This window comes from Ischnura elegans, chromosome 6 (assembly GCF_921293095.1).
Source record: "Ischnura elegans chromosome 6, ioIscEleg1.1, whole genome shotgun sequence".
NCBI classification, from domain to species: domain Eukaryota; kingdom Metazoa; phylum Arthropoda; class Insecta; order Odonata; family Coenagrionidae; genus Ischnura; species Ischnura elegans.
The window spans coordinates 101431341-101452009 of record NC_060251.1 but is presented as its reverse complement, the minus strand read 5'-3'; the positions used below and the strand labels follow the sequence as shown (position 1 = coordinate 101452009).

The 20669-nt window shown below is 35.8% G+C and overlaps 1 protein-coding gene and 2 non-coding genes across 3 annotated transcripts in view; 1 reads left to right on the top strand and 2 right to left on the bottom strand.

The window, feature by feature from the left end:
* The window catches only part of LOC124161272 (protein qui-1), a 736232-nt gene that overhangs the window by 604564 nt on the left and 110999 nt on the right, over positions 1-20669 (top strand). The gene's annotated exons all lie outside the window — the stretch shown is intronic.
* Trnam-cau lies at positions 18413-18484 on the bottom strand. Its single transcript has one exon. It is a non-coding gene; the product is annotated as a tRNA-Met (tRNA).
* Positions 18987-19058, bottom strand: Trnam-cau. Its single transcript has one exon. It is a non-coding gene; the product is annotated as a tRNA-Met (tRNA).

Below are 20669 nucleotides of genomic sequence, written 5' to 3'. Positions count from 1 at the left end.
TGATGTACAGTTTATTTCTATGGATAAAATTGGACTGGAAATTTAAGTTTAGTATTAAATGTATTTGTTTTTTATTACATTAGACCGGAAAATACTTACGATTTTAAGATTTTCATTTTCATTTAGCTCCCATGTTAGTGGTAAGAATTAACGTATGCTTAAAAGGTCTGATTACATTGGCAATTTGACTAGGTTAAATTAATTAACGTGATACTAGCGGATTGTTAAAAATTCCTCATGCTTACTCTATTGGAAGAAAAATTAACGAATTAACTGCGAGGAATGGTGAGAAAAGTATTGGAATCATCTGGGACTTGAAAGTAGAATATGATTATACTGAGGATGTAGATTGCTAGAATTAAAATTGAATCAATGTTAAGTCAAGCTCCCTACTCTCGCACTTTTTATAATCCTGTAGCTTCCACTCCAAAAGTCTCCCTCTTCTGGCCACTTCATTTCGCTGATTCTTTGCACGTCGAGGTTCAATATTTGCATTGCCTTCTTAAGGTTTTGTAGCCTGCTGTTGGTTCTAAGGGATTTACGTTCCATTCTCTTATGTTAATATTTTTATCACAGTTGACTGATTTACCCGCTAGGGTGGTCTCTGCTCGTAGAACTATATGGGGAATAGTTAGCCTCCGGAATGTTTTATCCAAGAGAATTCCGTCTTGCCTGATGTATAAAAACATGGAGTAGCTGCTCCTAGGGATAATATGGTGGTTTCCCTATGCCATCCACATCGCAGCACTGCAGCCGTTACAATAAGTGTTACCTCGAGAGTACAATAAGTGTTACAAAAAGTTTTAGTGAAATGAATGCCGCTGTACTGACCTTCACGGCATCTTAACACACGTTAAGTATCATTAGATGTTCTATCATAGGGATAGAACATCTAAATGATGTTATCATTTCTGGAAACAAACCCGTACCACCTCGGAAAGCTATCGCTTTTCGTCCACGGCTGCTTACTTGAATCTCATATATCGAAGCTATCTCTTAACTTAGAGGTTAACCCACCATTTGCAACCTGGTAGACCCGCTCGTTGACTTTCTAAGCTCAGCCGCGAGATATAAAAAAACCGAAATCCAAAAAAAGTTCCATCTTGTAGATTTACAGCAATAATTACCGAGTGATTCAAAGCGGGAGAGAATCTACCTGTAAAATTCCGAATATCTGCAAGCAACTTAATCCGTGGCATTATTCTTATTTGCGGAAAAGTGGCGAATTAATTTTTTTCCAAATTTTTTTTTAACATCGCTAGAGCAATAAATTATCAATTAAAATCTTTACCACGATAATAACTCAACTATCTTTGATTGCTTTTATCCATCTCTCTCCTCACTCTCTTCTTATAATTCCCCAAGTATTGTCCTCTACTTCTATTCTACTCATACGTCTTTAACATTTCAGGTTGTCGTCTTTACTGTCACTTGTTCTGTAGGTATGAGACGCAATCCGCATGTAAACGTTTCTTATAAGGCTTTGCCATGACGTTTTTGCCGTTTACTTACCCTTCGACGAATTTGTTAACCAAGCCTTCATATTAGCATTTCCCGTTATGGCGAAAGAGCAGAAAGAAGGATGGGCTGTTGGATCGTGAAAAACAGGAAGATCCAACGCTAGAGAGTAATTTTCCAGGCGGGATGGCGTCATTGGAAATGGGGAAGAGGGGAATGGATTTTTGGAACTGTTTGCCAGTTATCGGAAAAAGGAAAGCAAATTCACGCTTGCTTATCCTAACAAGATGCCTTGGGAATTGGATGTCAGGAAGCCTTTTGCAGCGTTGTAGACATTGCTAGGGTCAGCGTGGTGATTCGTTCTTTCATTATTAGGAAAGGTGATGGAATATATTACATATTTAGCTTTACCAGGACAGATATCGCTTATTTATCGGTTTTATATAAATACATTGCAAATTTGCATCCATTACTGTCATTTTTCACTTTTATAAGCACTTGAGTTAGAGCTTGTTTGGAATACCTGCTCTATTTATGCTATAAGTATAATATAATCCTTATTTCTCGAAGTAACATAATATAACCTATTTCTCAGAAGTTCATGAGAAATTAGGTGTCCCAAAGAATGTTTTGTTTTGGGGTGAACATACATCAAAGTGCAAAACACAGATATTTATCTAATGTTTAAAAACTTTTCGCTTCCACATCACTCTCATGAAAGAAGCAAAATGAGTTAATGAAGTGACGGAAATATAGAGTAGCATACAAAATATTGAAAATTAATGTAAAGGTTTAGAGGAAAATAATGAATGCGTTAAATCCAAGCGGTACCTGTAAAATCAAATAATACAGCTTTTACCCCAATAAATTTTCAACAATGGTAATAAAAAATAGGAAATCACTCTCAGTAGAATATCAATTTATTCAAATGGTTAGGGCATGAAACGTTTTGGTGCAGAGTATTTGTATGAATTTTTAAAGATCTATTTATTTGGTTATGGTTCTGAGTAAAAGTAAGGTAAAGTTCTGACTATTGTGTGAATGTTTGAAGTTTCGTCTATTTGGTTATGGTATTTCAGTAGCAAATTTACCGCTTAATTTTCTTGCACATTCATTTGGTTAAATTCCATTTCCGCCTCTTTTGTCAAAAAAACTTTAATACTTCGTGGGCAAAAATATAAAAAAATCAAAATCATAATGGTTGCGTCAGTAGTTGATGTGTCGATACTCAAAACTTATTTTATAAATTTCAATCCGAAAATTTTGTTTTACCATCCCATACGGCTAGAAACTATCAGTCTCGGGAGTACGCAAAATATTCGTAAATGCTTCGAATTCTTCGCACCATCTTTTTTAAAAGCCGAAACTTCGTATTAAATTTTTTTCATTACTCGATTCTTCCATTATCGATATCCTTGAAAGCATCTGCTTTCGTTGCATTTTTTTTGTAGGAGGAAGATTTTTTTCTTTTAGATTCATTTCTCAATAACTTTTAATTTTAATTACGGTATCACTTGGGGAAACTTTGATTCACGTTTAAATTTCATTATCTTGCGTTAGGAAGGTTGTTTTTTTATATATTTTTCAGATTCGTGAAATTTGGCCAATGCAATAGCATTATGATGATTTAAATTCTACCTATCATGTTTTATCATGGAGAACACCGGTGTGACAATTCTCTCATAATAAAGGCGATCCTTCTTAGATTACTACCAATAAAAAAGGAGCCATATGGTTTATTTAGATTACGAAAGAACATTGTGAAGGTTCATATGAAATATAATTTAAATAAAACTCATGAAACAGTTAGCTTGTCCATAGCCTATTAGCCAGAATATTTTTTCTTTGGATTATTTTTATATAAATTTATATCATGTCAATGTACCATTTCTTCTCTCGATGCTTAGATTTTTCCCAATCAGCTGGTTTCATTTTCCTGGTGATTTGATTTATTCCAAAGTTATTTAATTAATTCCAGTGCATTCAGTTTTACTTGATTCACTTGTGGTACGAATTCCATTCTTGTTATACTTGTCCTTCTCTTTATTCAACACCTCATAAGAGTCTGGTTGACATTGAAAGGCATGTCGAAATTCGTAAGAGTTGTTTTAGGTGGTCTAGGATGTTTTCATTGATTTAATATTTCGTTTTATAGCGCTTATTGACGTTGTATTAGGTTTTTAAACCTTTTCAGCCAAGTAAAATTGTCCACATTCCCCAACCTTTTAAGGTCGTCATCACCATGGCTAGGGTCACGGTACTACAGTGCACATCATCATTCTCTGATGATGATGAACCCGTTGGACGTCGAAACGTTGGCGAAAATTTACTTTCTCACCCGCCCGAGGAAATCCTTTTCAGTCTTTTCGCCGGGAAATCACTAGAAATTTCTCATTTTATTTATTTCGCAGTAATTGTTCATTGTGCTTCATCCCGTTATTCCAGTTAGGAAAGTATTATTGATCCCTGAAACTTTCTCTGAGAGGAGATTGCTATCGGAAGAGGGAAAGAGCGAGAGGAAACAGAAAAATAAAGAGGAAAGTTCCCTTTCAGAAAGCGATTTCTGCACCCTCGGTCGGCAGTTCTGACCTGGGCCCACCCCAATCTTTATTGATTCTCATAATCAAATGTTTAAGAGAGTGGTGGCGCGGAGAGTAGGGGAGGGATATGAAGTGGATGGGGAACCAAATAGATTTGGTTCCCGAGATGGAAAGTTTTCGGAATTGGATTCGCTCGACCGACGTGGAGCCAACAATGGCCTCCGTATCCATAGGGATTAGAGGGAGGCTGGAAGAAGATGATGATTGGGGGAGAGCGAGGTTTGGCGGAAGATCCGACTGGAGAGTTTTTATCAGCTTGAAATTGCAAATTTGGTGCGTTTCGAGTATTTTACGTGAAGGGAGTGGAAATTCCTCTCTTGCCTTAACTCCCTTAGCCTTCCCTATCCGTCCATGATGTTCACTCAACCATGACAAAAGGATGAATACGGAGTTCAAGTCTGAGAAGTCGAAGTCGTTATACGCAATTATCAGGGGAGCCCGCTAATACGGGACCGAAGTTTTCACATTTGAATCGACTCTGAGAGTGCAATACGAGTACCTCATTATAACAGTAATAGGAGGAGGTATTAGGCAGGTATCTCAGTAGGAAGTCTCCGTTGAAATTTTAAACTAACTTCCCACTGCTAGGTCATCCTCGTCTTTAAAAATTACCTTAATTTTTACTATAGAAATTTTGAAAGTATTATAATCGTATTCGATATTTTAATTGATTTTTGTCTTTGATTGGAATTATGGTGACTAAGTTAGGCTACTTTCTCGCCATACCTAGGATAGGTTTACGAGTACCAATAGCCCCTATAACGAGGAAGAGAGTTGGCGGGCAAAATTCTCAATTATTACCGCTAGGACCACGCAAGTATGATATATCAAAGGTTATAAGGAAGGCCTCAGGTTGGAAGTGGGAGACATCAATCCCATCCTGAAAAAATGTGTAAATTTCAATAAGAATGACATAATGAGTGGGTGATGCTCATCTCAAGTAGCAGTGAGTACTTTTTATGGCAAAGAAGTAGCTAGTTAATGAACTGGTCTACGCACTTGGCACAACAGGTTATATAAGGTAATTAACAGACTCTTCAATGAAGAGAAAGAAACAGAATGAAGCCATCAAGATCCTAAGGTTACGGGCAACTTTACCAGTACGCCCAAAATAACCCTTCGAGCAGGAACTTCCGTGAGGTAGCAAGTGGCCCAATCCAAACGAGTAGATTGTTTAAATGAATTATCCACCCCTGAAGCAGCAGCCTACGACCAAGATCAAAAGCATTTGTTTGCCGGGAGTCACTCTTTCACAAAGGATTTTCTTGCATCTCCATTCCTCTGATGATAACGTTCGCTTAATTTTTTTTATGAGACTTCTTTTGGCCTAAAGGATGCGGTCTTTTTACGTGCCTGCCTCCTCTACAATATGTCCTTTTACTTCACCTCTTGCCTTTAAATCCATTGTGCAGACACTTCATCTAGAGAACCAAAGGCAGATTAAAGCCCTCCGATCCCTTGTTTATGCGTCTGTAAAGGAAAGAAAGTCAAATTCCTTTTTTTGTCGTCTTCAATAACAAGGAGTGTACTCACATCCCCCTCTTCATAATAAAAAATGAGTAATTAAAGGGATAAGGATTTTTTCAGTTCCATCTCCTCATATGCTCTCCGCAAAGGCTTATTTAAAAGCTTTCATTTTAAGCCGTTTGTTATTACCCCGCCACGGTTTCGTGATTTGTTTGAAACCGAAAGCTCTCCAAAGAATGGGAATGACGTCACTCAAAAAGCGATGATATACTGTTATAAGATATTCTAATTTAAATAGATTCCATCTATATTTTTTCAATTCTAGTTTTGAATTTTGATAAAAATTTCTATTAGCCGTGAATCATGTGATTTAAGAATCGTTTAAATAGCCGTTAAAATAGCTATCACACTACTTATTTTTAATTGTCTTTTCAGTCATTAGAAACATTTTGATCTCCTCATTTTATTAGCGGTTAAATAATATGAAATATTAAATTTTGATACAACATTAATATTTCAAAGGAATAGTGGTGTACATTTATTCGGCTTTTTGCCATTCGTCACCGCACAAAATTTGCTTTTGAGTTTGAAAAAATGCGGGAATCCGTATAATTAAAATGAACAATATCAAAATTTGAGTTAATTTTGTATGGACCATGAAATATGGTAGTGTAATAGGAATTTCCTGTTTTCCAGTGTAGTCTTTTTTTATAAAATAAAAGTCAATATTAAAGTTTTGCTCAGTTTTTTAACTATATTCATTTCGGATACGTTTATTGTATTTGGGTTACGATTATTGCGGTGAGCGCTATTCACAGCAGCTAATTATCTGTAATATGTGCTTTTTTTCGATATTAACCTAGGTATTATATTAAGTAGGGAAATACGTGTGTCAAACTTTTCACTTCCCAGCCGGTGGTACGCGAACCCCTGGGGGATGCGCAAAAAACCAGTTGAGGGTACTTCGAAAATAATCGCTGATGGCTGGGGGCAGGAACCATATATCTCTTAAGCAGAAATATAAAAAAAATGTGCACGTTACTTTTTTGGTGGTACTTTATTAGTTATATACTTATAGAGGGGTACGGAAGGAAGAAAAGTTTGGAACCGCTGAGCTAAGGTATCATTGATTTATAAATTTTTCGGCGTAGAAATCATTAAAATTCTAATTTTGCAAATTAATACCAGAAACCTTGAAATTTGTCTCAAATCAAATGGATTTGTAAAATGATTTATTTCTTGAGTGAAGTCCTCTCGGGATTTCCACCGGTTGATTTGATTTATAGGCACCAACGTTTCAATGAACGCCTCGTTCATCGTCCTCAGGGCGTTCATTGAAACGTTGGTGCCTATAAATCAAATCAACCGGTGGAAATCCCGAGAGGACTTCACTCAATTAATACGCCGGGAAAAAATCTCATCATATGATTTATTTCTATTTGACACCATTAATGTATTCACAAAGTTAACACTTAAGTACTACTCAATTGCTGCCTAGAATGGAGCTCATGAGAAATGACGTTTTGAATTATTTGCTCAGGTATTCTTGCATTTTCAGATAAAAATCTTAACACCATTTATGGCATGATAATTTTCATTTCATTTATAAGAATTGAAAGCTCATATTATAGTGGTTCACCCCAAAGGTTGGTAAGGATTGTTGAATCTTACCTATAACTAAGTCACAAACTATGTTACTTTCATTTTTTCAGGGTCAATATTTATTTATAATTACTTAAATTATTAGTAACACGTTATTACGGCTTCGAAAGCAAGACCGACGAAGAGGCTAACGAGAAAATCACAAGCTTTAAGCCCCTAGCAGTCGGTAGCACGATTTACTTAAATGAGCAGCGGAACGCGTATGCTTCAGGATGTCGTTGGGTCTATATAGCCACTCTTAGTTACATTGAATTCTTCATCTGCGTGGGTGTTCTGTGCGGAAATTCTCTCTATATATATTCATCTGCGATAATCAAGAATATTATATCATTAGTTTCAAAGAAACATATTTCTTATGCTGTGTATAGCCTGTATGAGGATCACTGGCTTTCGAGATTTTTAACTGTCACAACTACACCGTTCCTTAACTTTTCTTTGCCCGAGTTTTGTTTAAGTTATTCTTTGAATGTTTTTTATTAGCCGCGCTCAACATTTATTATCTATGTAAATGAATGGAACTGTATATAAATATCTTTAATGTGGTTTAAAAACATATATATAGCTTAAAGGGTCCTAATTTACCTCACTATGCTTGTCGCAAAATGATGTGCTACTTAATGTTAGTATTATTAACAAACACTCTGTATTTATGGGGAGTCAAATAATATTGTCAAAAACGGATGAATTCCTCTTGATCTGCACACTTAGTCTTTTTAATGATCATTATTTCCTTGAAAAAACTAGTAGAACATAGTAAAAATTTGCTTCTATTTCAAGCAAAAAAATCGTCTTCAAAAATAATTTGGTAAAATGTTCAAATTACAGGTACAGGCAAATATTTTAAAGGTATTCCCCTGCTGTTAAGAAAATATACCCTTGTGACTTTTGTAAGCTTAATGTGGCTACATTGTCGCGGAAAAAATATCGGTCTAGTGGAAGTGATGAATCCTCTCAGGGAAACTTTGTTTAATTTTTCCGAAAATAATTGAGTTTTCAGCACCCTTTCCGAAAAAGAGAAGGCGGGAGGCATTGAAATATTTTTAACGACAATCTAAGCATTATTGGAAGAAGGGAAAATTATTTTATAACTCTCGAAAACGAAATCAATTTCCTCTCTTGCAGCAAGCTCCTTAAGCTCAAGAGTGATGGGAAATCATCCACCGCTTCGATGTAGCTCCGTGATTCAGGTCGACGTCACGGCTTTGAGTTACCGTGATTGATTTAGTTGACTTATCTCCGAGGTCGTCTGTAGTGGCTCTTCGTTCTGGCGGCGAACGCCTGTCTTCCTTCTTCTTTTTTTAACTATTTCGTCCTCGTCGTCCGAAACTCTATCTATTCGTTCTGTAGAGAGCTCCCTGGCGCCAATTACTTCGGTTCACGGCGAAGGCTAGAAATGAAATTGGCCCGTTTCCAAAGTTAACCTAGTCCTATCTCTAGTTCTAGTTCATCCTCTTTCTATTCCTTTTCTCTCTCCTTCTCCATCACGCCAGCGTGCGATAACAATCCGGCCTGCCTCTCATCTGGAGGGCAAACTCGACCTTTTTTCGACTGGCTATATCGAATCAGTTTCCACTCCCTTGAATTCGCTGGAGATGCCCTATTCTTCGATTCCATTTGACCCTCAGCCTCTTCCCCGATACGGCTTTATTCCATCCGCTACCGCGCATATGTACAATCGGTCCAATTTAATCGCCTTAACTTTATCATATCTATTTTGGCTCAGTTTCCTCACCCTACCATCCCACCGCGATGATGCATATTTTATTCCCTGTACCTTCCTGAACTTATCTATTTTAAGGTAAGTTCAACGCACCTTGACGGATTTATCACTGAGATGCGTTAAATATAAATGATTGAATAATTGTGGTAAAATTTGGAAAACGTAAAATACAAAAATAAATATTGCAAATATTTTCTTTGTATCTTAAGGTACATGAATAATTGAATTATTTTTGGTAAGTGCTTAAAAATATGAACTGGGTCCAAGACTAAGCTTTAGTTGAGTTTTGTTATATATAAATAATTGAATACTTGCGGTGAATGTGGATAAATGAAGCAAAATGGTAAAACACTTATTGCAGATATTTGCGGTGCATCTACAGGTTCACCAAATAATGACTTTCTGAGATTGAATGTTTGAATTAAAATTGAAAATATCCTAATAAAATTTCAAAGTAAATTAATATATATTACGAGCAGCGGATGACATCAATTTTCAATTATTTGAATTTTTAGTTATTTCTTCTGCCGCAGAATTATTCCTTTATTATTATAGAAGCAAGTAAAAGGGACCTGTAAAAATTTTCCTAAAGAATACCGTGTATATAGTCTTTTCAGGAACTATCTTGCCAGGAGTGCGTATTTAAAATTAAATGGGAATCAGCTCTGTCGCAGTAGCATATATGAAAACTTTTTCTCGGTGGGAAATATCTATATTGCTCTTGATGAAGAAATCTTATTCTCCATAGTGCAATTTCAGCCACTATGCTAAGTAGTACACGTTATAGCTTTGAATTATTATAATTTTATGCATGGTAAGCAGAAAGCATTACAGCATCAAAATACTTAATAGTATTACAAATAAGTTCAACAGTTCGTGTTACCGTAATTTACATGTAAGTAGTGTACTTGGTGACCCCATCTTTTTAGTTCTAAATGATTATATTCATAATTTTAAATGTTAACCATGCGTAAAAGTCCGAATGTTTTTGTGTTTTGTGTCAAAGTTGATTCATAAAACTTTTAGACCAGAACCAGAACAGTATGTATTAGGTAAAATATAATGTGAATCACTTTAATTTATATAGTTAAAATGATTTTTAAATAAGAAATTTCTCATGAATTCATGTACTCAGTTGATTGAAGGTTCTACTCAAGTAGAAAATCAAAGACTCATTTGCTTGCCATTCCAAACCATTATACATTGATGCGATTAAGTCAGCAACTAGGCATTGGATAGCTGCTGTGTGGATAATAGCTGAGAAATACGAAGATATGTTTAGAACATCTCTCGCTGATATCTGAGTTACACTTGGCTGGAAGCTAGTAGTAATTGAATCACGTACGAATGAATCCCTTTAAGTGCTTTTCTTATTATTACAATCTACTCGGTTCATCTAATAGGCTCACAAACCAAAATTGGTGGAAAGGTTGTAAATGAAATGTGCATTAATTTGTCCTCAAATATTATCTAGTGTGATTAAATACCTTCTCAGTGGTTTTATCAACCAAACATACATACATTTAATCTTGGGATTGGTATGATCCGCTTTTAATTTCTCTACATCTCATGTACTCATAAAAATTAATGTCGTAAGTATACTTCATTCACGAAATCCCCACCGTCAACGATTGGTGCCGTCTCGTTTTTTGTTATATTATATATTTGTCAATTTCATGTGTCCAGAGCATGTGCTTACTTATATAGGATGTAATAGCTAATATTCATGAATTTCCAAATTGGCTAAGGCATTTTGTATATGTTCTATTGCCTTTCGCTTTTCAACACTAATGCGGAGGACGGAAGCTGCGTGACAATTGGGATCTAGATTTAAATGCTTTCTGAAGGTCCCGTGATCTGCCTTATTTTCTCCACGGCCATAATGATGTCGCTCTTGCGACGAACGTAGCTTCATTCATTTGTCTTATTTAAAATCAATTCCGTCCTCTTTCCTGCATTCGTGTGGCGGACATGCGTTCCACGTTGACCTCTGTGCCCTGCGGCGAGAGGGCATCCTCTAATTCGTCGAATCCCCCCCCCCCTTCCCCCCACCGAAACCCCCCTTAGTCATCAACCGCCTCACCAGGTATGCCCTTTTGACCTTTCGGCACCCCATCCTACTCCCAGAGATGCCGTTCCCGAACATGCATAAAACCTTCCCTCCCTCATTCTTTCATTCCTTTGTTGTGTTCTTCAGGGGGGCCAACTGCTCCGCTTAAGTGTCCAAAACGCTGTCAAGAGTGGTAACCGCTACTCTTAAGCATTTTAACGACTAAAAGCTTAAAAATCATATCCTGTGGTCAAAATATTCAGGTTTCCCACTTTTCTGGGCAAAAGCTGATAGGTATGGTATTTCATTGTGCACTGCAGATCATGGAATTTCAGGAAATTATTTATGTATTTTAAGTGTTTTTAAGCATTTTAAATTCTTTAAGCTTAAAAATCTTTGCCTGCGGTCAGAAAATTCAGGTTTGCCACTCTTCTGGGAAAAACTCAATAGGTATGGAATTACGATGTGTTCGTGAGGTAATGGAATACTAGGAGATGACCAAAAATCTGGAATTTAATCATTCGTGTATGTTATCAAAGTCTAATGGCAATCGTAAATGAAAAAAATTCAGATACCTCAATATTATGTCACTGCATCAAAAAGAGTTGTACCTGAAAATAAATTGGTAGAATATAACAAAGCTTTTCTTTTCAACTGTGATATAATAAACTTCCATAAGGTTGAGCCTGAGACGATAATGTCAATTGGTGAATTTTCTAATCCTCTAACTTACAGGTAATATAGATAATATAGATGAGATATCTTAGGCATATGAAAATCCCATTAACAACATGTATTTCAGCTGGTGCTTCATAGCGGTAAATACTTTTTGTCGGTGAAAAAGTTTAGGTTTTCCCGGCGTATAGATTGAAGAAAAATTTCTCGGGATTCCCACCGGGTGTGGTATTGGGTTAATTCTCTCAACGTTTCAACGGCTAAGTCTGCCATCGTCTTCAGGGGTTCCTTGAACAAGTAAAAAAGAAAAAAGTGAACCCCTGAAGACAATGGCAGACTTAGCCATTGAAACGTTAAGAGAATTAACCCAATACCACACCCGTTGGGAATCCCGAGAAATTTTTCTTCACTTTTTATGTCATTATTATATTGAATTTATTTATGTTTATTAAGTGTTATATTAAACTTCACTTAATTACATTTTACTTCGTTTTGTGATCTATGTTCGGCCAAATACATATTATGGAACAATGTTGAAATTCGTTGGACATATAGCAGTGAAAATATTCTTTAAAAATTGGTGAAATTCAACGTGATATGCTAGACTTTAAATTTTCGCGAGGTTCCATACATGTGTCATATATTCATGAACCTTTTATGAATGAGATATTTACACTATTTAGTAATCAATATTTAATTTTACTTATTAATAATATTATTATTTGATGACGTAATAATATATTGAGAGTAAGTCGTGCAATTATAGTTCTAAATTCTTTAAAAAATTTATATTTTTATAACTTGTGAGAAATGCAATTTCCGCTGTCTTGATTTTTTCTACCCGCTCTTTTTGATTAAATGATTTAAGGTCAACGTTAAATTTAAAGGCCCTAAAGGAATTACTAAAGGCGGTATTATTACTGGCCGGAAGCTGAAATTTGAGCCAAGGGAGAGATCAAAGAATTTGAAATAGCGGACTGGAACGACAAAGGAGACAGCATTAATCGTTGGCGGAGATGAAAATAATGGTTTTCTCGAATTAAGCACACTTACGACCGTAAATTTATAAGTTCTAAGGATGTAGATAAATTAATAGTGAATTCTATCAATCCTAGGATTTAAATGTTTGTTTTGGTGATAAAAAATACTTATAAAGTATTAATCCAATGTTTTTATAAAAAACAACAGACCAGATTTAAATGGTAAACCGACATTATTAAGATATCTTGTTCGGGAAATTATTCATTCACTGTGAATTTATTCAGCCTTTTTTTAGGTGTTTTCTTTTACCTTTGTTTGTGACCATGATCAAATTTCGATCCTTCAAATTTTCTAATATAAAATTTATCCAACTGTGGTACGACTTAGGGATCTATGAGTCCCATCACGCTTCTTTTGTAGTGCTCATCGAGTTGTGGGTGAGTTATTATTTTTCAATATATTCGCGTAATATTCTAGCCTCGTATGATATGGGAAATTTTTCCACAATCGGTACTGAATTTATCCTGAAATCAGCATCAAGTCGTGTTTTAATATTGCTAGGTTTTTAAAAGATTGATTTTTTTATTGGTTTACCAGGGCGGTGAATATTATGAAATTGTCAGAGGTCTATTCATTTCTGTATAAATCGATAAAAAAGCATAAAGTTCACGAAAATGATAATATATATTATTTTATTTTTATTTTATTGCTGTCAGTTAACCTGAAAGGTTGCAATTACCCTGAGTTGCTGAATACCGACCGTCATTTGTAACTTCTTTGGCATGGAATGTAAACTACCGTACCGCTTTTGCATAAAAAAGCTCTCATTCTGTTAGAGGACCTTAATTTAATAAAAGGCAGCATTACATATTCTGATCACGAGGCAAATTTATCCGAAAATGTTTAACCATGGAGTGGTCTCGATCCGTGGACCTCTCTCTGGACCTCTGGGTTAATCTCCCGCGCTTCCACTGTGTCATTATACTTTATTCACAGCAAGAATAAATTACATACCATTCCTTTAAAACGTATACTTTGCATGACATGGACAGGTTCTTTCATGGGTGGCAAGCGTAAACCCTTAATAGAATTCTCGTTATTATTTTTTCCACGCGACCGATATCATGTCATGCGTGCCGTTATCTTAGCGTAGTGTAGGAGTAGTCTCATATACTGGGGGTAAAATAGGGTGTGCGGTACTCCACTGGTGAATGAAAGTGCAATTTTCCATTTTTAACTTTTCATGAAAACTTTTCATTGGATAGATGTCTTAATTTATAGTTTTAACCCTTTTCTGCCGGAGCCTACAGTTGAAAAACATTTTCCGTGCTACGTGTAGCTCGATAATATTTTAAATATTTCTGTACGGAGACCTTTTTTGGGGTGGAGTTACCATGGTATTATCGTCCCTCACATTTAGGACCCAGCTCAACGGGCCTTACCTCGGCCACTGTACTACAACATCTAACCCTATCATAGCATGAATCCACGGTCAACCTATTGTGTTACCAGTGTTTTTTTTTTCAACCAAAAATTGCATTTGATTTTTAATAATTTACTCCTCTAAAAGAATTACTAACATTTTTTAAGCATTAGGGGATTTAAAAAAATATATGACGTTAATAACAACAAAGTTAGTAAATAATGGCTATTAGTCCGGAAATCCGTTATTTTTTATTCTAAAATTTCGTTCGAAAATTTATTGCGCACAGAACAAAACGAAGAATTCATTTCATATTATAAAATAATTGTAGTATGCAACAAAATATATTCTATTATTGAAAAAATATTGACAATACAACTACTTCGCAACGGATTGCTGCGGTGAGGATGATCATTAATGAGTGGTAGGGTCGCGCTTAAATAATGAAAAAATCATATTCATTCACATCTAGCTGATTAATAAGTGCCAGCATATCGATCGAAATACTATGACGCATTGCAAATTGAACTCACTTCAATTTAAGTTTAATACTGGCACTGACATGATCCAAACAGTCGCGTGAATAAAAACTATTTCTGGAATATTGTCGAGGTTTTAATTTGTAGTCGTGATACTCTACCAAGTGACGACCGCATCAATGTATTCGATTAGACCGATTGCTTTGTTTCAACTGGTACCATGGTTAACTTGAACGTATTTTTTTAGAGGTGCTCTTTCGATTGTGTTCGTCATTGGAATTTTTTCTGCCGTAGAATGTGTGTGTGCTGTATTTGGGATGTTGTTTGGCGAGCTGTTGGTTCTGGTGAAAACTCCTGAATGGCTAATGAGTGTTCCCATTCCGCGCACCGCTCTGCTCTGGCCACTGAGGTCAACGAATTTTTTATGATGCCCACTATTACTTAATGAATGCCCTTGCCTCTTGTTTTCCACGAGCAAAGCGTCTCCAGCCTTTAAACCCAGCTGGATATAATAGGCCGGGGAGAACATGTTTCTTCCATTAGCCCATGGCTGCAACATTCGGGATATTTGTTCGAGGAGTACTAAATGAGGAGTGTCTGCCGTGAAAACTCTGTGGTACAGCGTAGAATCCAATAGGGGATTGCAGTTGTACTTGGAACTCATTTATTTCTTTAGATGATTATTAAAAAAATACAAATATCAATGGTTAAGTTCTAACAACACGTACCTCAAAAATAGCAACCTTGCAAGAGAGCAAAAGAAACCATTTATATTTTTAATTGTACACTGAAATTATAGGACAAAAATTCATTAAATTGAAAAAGAAGCATACACTTGAAAACAAAGAGATGTTTCTGGCTTGAATTTTATTCTATAAATGTACACTTTGCTTAAGATACCTGTTTAAAACCGGCTAAATTTTGAGATACGTTTTGTCAGAACTTAGCCATCGATATGCGTATGTTCGGTGTTGATGCAGAATGTACTTCAGAAAACTGAGACGGAAATCGACTTTTCACAATTTCAAAATGTTACCTTCGAGACACTTCCCTGAAGATTTTTCATTTTTTAACGCGTTGCGTATGGTAGGCGAGAATTTTCGTATTTTTTTCTCCGGATGGATGACTAAGATTCTCGTCATCCGTCAACTTAAACAATTTTTAAGCGTGCACTAGGTATATAGTTGTACGTTTTCAGTTGTTGTGCGTTACTTATTATGATGTTTGATTAGGTAAAGTTATATTTTAAACATTAGTTTTTAGCCGTGTTTATACCAAATGGGTACTGCCCAAATTGGCACATATTTTAAATCTCAACACCTCTACCCAGTTACGCGTCGTTCCTCTACATTTAAATACCTCGGCACGCAACGCTTTAAGTACTCTGCCAGTTAAAGTAGCTCTTTGCAAGTGAGCTCAGTTTTCCATATATTGTATCTCTATCTTCCATTACAATAAGGACTCCCCTTTTTCATTATATTTAAAATCCTTATCTCTATTTCTATCTCTACCTGGCTTACTTAACATTCTTCATTTTAGCACAAATTTTAGCATTCCAACCTTACGTCTCTTCCGTATCTCATCAAGAAATTTCTTCTCCTCGCCCACCACATTACTTAGACATTAATCTTGATCTTGATCTGTCCACTTTACCTATTAGAAATAAGAGAGCTTCCTGTGAAAGTAAAATGCTGTATTTATACCTATAACTAAAAAATTTAAAAAACTATGAAAAAGTCCATTACAAATTATATTGATGTATAGGTACACTTTTATATCCAAACTGATTACAATAGTATTATGGTAAGAGCACAAAATGTTCATTATTAATTTTTTTAAATATAAAATTCATGTATTACAATTTTCCAAGCCTCTGTTAACAACTTGTAGCACATGGTAGCCCCAAAACTGGCATGTTCGTATGGGTTCCTACCTGTATTTCATCAACAATTATTCCTTGTATATATATTTATGTCGCACCTATACCAGGTTTAATATATGTATTTATTAATATTATTATCATAATGTTTATTATTAAATTAGGGAATGCTTTCAAGAGGGGACAATTTGAAACTATTCAATAGCTTGCAAAACAGCATTATTTAAATGGTAGTATTCTGTAGCTATTAACGTATTTAAAACAATTTTTACGTTTTTCTTAGGTTTCTTATCGTCACTAATCGATATCCGCAGTTGACCATTCATTTATTCGTCATTTCTAGATCTCTGGTAATTCTCCCGTCTCCGTTTGATTGGTTGCCTCATATAGAGACTCATGCCATGCGGTTCACTCACCCATCAGGGGGACTCTGTCAACGTCAATGGTGGGTCGTCTGCTCATTGTTTCTTGGAACCCTGAGCTGTGACTAATTGCCCAGGCCCCAGTAACCCCTAGTGCTTATATTTAAGCATTTTTCCCCAACATACAATAGTTTCTCACATTTAGAGTGTGGTAGAATTCTTTTAATTTTCTGGGCTAAGAATGAATAACAAAAGGTATCTCAAAAATGTGCAGTATAATTGTTTTCATATTAATAACTTGAGTATGATTATAATTAAAGGTACGATAAAACTTGCTACAATAGGTGACCACTTTGGTATGGAGAATAAGCAACTCTTCTTATGCTGCATAAAATTCCCTCGCCTCAATTAAATGTAATGTCAAGCGCTCTGATCACGCGGCAAATATATTTAAAGAGAGTGCCGGTTCAATCCACGGACCTCTATGTCAAACGTCATCCCAAAAATTTAAACGTACTACTAGGGTAAGACTATAATGAAGACGTAGGTTTGAGTTTTATACGTTGGAGAATATATTTATTTCTCAAACAAAGTCTCGTTGAATCACAAGCACTCCGACTCCTTTTTTAGAATTTCTCAGTGTTTATAGCTGGTTCTATATATCATTCACTTTAACTATTTCCATTTTCCATCGTTAATAGGATGTAAGAAGCACGGCCAGTTTAAGCGGTGAGCATAGTCGTGGCCGCGTAAGGCGCTCAGTCCAATGTTCAGTAATGTATGAGTGAGCTTGAATGATGACTTGTGTTGTGTTTATCGATTTATTTACATTTTCTTCATGTGAAGCTTTGTATATGATTGGTTTTTAAGCTCTAAAAATATCACGTTCAATATGGTAGACCAAGCACGTTATTTATATTTCCGCTGGTGTTTAAGTCTCAACGCTTATTCCGAGGGTGTTTGTAATAATTTGAAAAAGCATTTCTGGAGAGAACCCCTGCTACCTCTCAGGCTTTTATTGAGAAGCGTGATAGAAGTTAGTTCGCTTAAACTAGAAAAATGTCTAGAACCATCGCTGGTACGGGCTTGTGTTACAGGCAGCAATATCTAGAAATTTTGCGTGCTGCGATAAAAAAACAATATTTATTTGTAATTTTTGCGCTTAGTCAACCTTTCATAACGTAATATGCTACCAGTTACTTTTAAAATTAATATTTAGCCCCAATAATTGTAAAATAATATTATTATGAAGCTGTGGTAAAATTATTCATGGTTATTGTTTGTAGGAATGCTGCTATCTATTTATGTTACGATTGCTATGCTAGGGAAGAGAATCTTATAGAATTATCGCGACTTAATTCACATCTGTTATAGTCCAGAAAAAAGCTACGCAACTGTGAAAACAATTATCTTAGTTGAGAAATAGTAATGTATATAAGCTATTGATTTCATGCGCCCATGTAATCACAAGAGTAAATCCTCCCAAGAGGTGGATATCAGACCGTGGTTTCGTTTCGCGTGTGTATTTATTCATTTCTTGTTTTTGGGAAATAAACGTTGAATCGTCTCTGGAGATATTGCATCATTGCTAGAATGCTTGAGAGCAACTGCTTTTGCATCACAGTAATCTCAGGGCCAAATCTTCGTAAAAAAATGTAGCAGAGCGTGGTTTCGATCCACGGACCTCTGGGTTATGGGCCCAGCACGCTTCCACTGCGCCACTCTGCTCTTGTTCTTGAACAGAAAAAGTTCGCGATTGGCTATACCTTAAATTACCTGCCTCAGTAGATGTGAAAAATTCTGCTAACATGGTAACGCATTTTCCATAAAAATTAGAAATGGAGTTTGCTCTAATATTTTACGATGATTGCAATTATTTATGATTTCATGCTGTATTATGATGCGTATTATGCAATTATTGCGCATAATTTCATTTCGGTTACTGGAAAAAGATCCACGAAAATAAAGGATCACATTTGGAATGTTGAAATAAATACTTTCAATTACCCACGATCATAAAATTTATTTTCACCTAAGTTTCAATATTACTGCACCATCTAGTAACATTGAAATCTATGTCGTAATAACTTTTTTAATATTAGAAAATTGCAAGTATTTATTTCAATTTGGAAAAATTCCACTCCATCACGCTTAAATAATTGCATTTTATTTATTATTAGAATGCCTTTCAGCGGCTCATAAAAGGACCAAATTTTTCCAAAATGAAGTATAGCAGAGCGTGGTTTCGATCCACGGACCTCTGGGTTATGGGCCCAGCACGCTTCCACTGCGCCACTCTGCTCTTCCGTGGATTGTGGAAATAAGTAATGGATTTTTACGTTGTATTTCCTCAAAGATCATGCCCCCTGTGACGTTAAAAAACTGTTGAACTTGGCTGAGCGTCTTTCCGTAGAATCAATGTTTGAGTCGAGGAGACTCCATAGAGGAGATTTAATTCCATTTCATTGAAGTCGGATTTCTGTTTTTGTTATTTCTCAAGGAAATCGGTCTGTTTAGCGAAATATAATAGTTCCTACTTATTTTTATGTTAATAAACTAATTAACGACCATTTGAGTCAAATGACTGAGCAGTGGTGTAGAATGACCTAGCCGTCGACGCACCCGAACACCCAATTCTACCACTACTACTACCCTCTGTAGTACTTGGTAGTATGACTGTGATAGACCCTAACGTGTGACTGCGCAAAATACTAACAGACTGGCACGCTAGAGATAATCGACGGAGATTTTCGATAGGACCAGATATTTTCGAGAGCGTATGTATGAGAGGGGACCAAGTCTTGGAAGTAATATCACATTTAGTGAACCATCAAGTTACCTCATTCCTAAAAAATCGTAGGCTTTCCGGACCAATACAATTGAGTGGGTTCGAAGCTTAGGGGTACAAGAGATATCTCTTTTCTATACAGAGTTAGGTACAGAAATTACGTATAGATAAAAAACGAGATCAATTAGATACTTAGCATTTGATTTTCCACTAGATGTCAGCACAGAACAGAGACACTCGTGTCCCTTGGCAACCAGGTTTTTGCGTATTTATTTCAACAATTAACTTTACCTAACTCTGTTGAGAAAAAAATCACTTGTACCCCGTGGATTCCAACCCACTCAATAGATTAAATCCTCTCAGGTTTTGCACCTGGAAATGCTGTTTACGGCCTCGGCTTTGGCATTGGGGAAGGCTGTTTAAACTCGATAATATTTTATCAGTACCTCATTTTTGTCTAATCGACTGCTAAACATAACTTGAGAAACATAACTTGAGTTGTGTGCTCTACCTCCTTATTGCGTTTATGTAAATAAATTTCATCATGTTACATATCTGTAAATATTCTCTCAGTAATTATGAGCCTCTTATTATTCGGTGTGTTTATTGAATCATTTCTTTACATGTGCCTGGATATATCAATTAATGATATTTATGCTATGTGCACTCTTCAATGGAGTAGAATTACCTTTGTGTGTGGTAGACTATTAAATCTACTTTGCATATCCTTAAGATAATTCTTAATTGGCAAGTGTTGTTTCCTTTGGAAGACCTTGGTTTCATACCGTACCTTTTCATTAGTTGTCGTGAATACTCAATGAGGCATTTGTTTCATTTTATTATTTACATTACCCCATATTGTCATATTTCGGAATCCTATTATGTAAATGTATGCTTCATATGTTCCAGAGGATGTTATCCTAGGACAATATTTTTTTATTATTATTAAAAATACCTCGCGGTATGTTTAGCAGGGTGACGGAGAAATTAGCTAGGGAAATGTATGGTCCTTTTAAAAGAAAACTGTCAATCTCTCCTTATCCTATATTCCTATTCCGTCCCAGCACTTTTCCAGCATTTTACTCCTTTTGCCTGAGCCGTGTTCACTTTCCCAGGGGTTCTCTC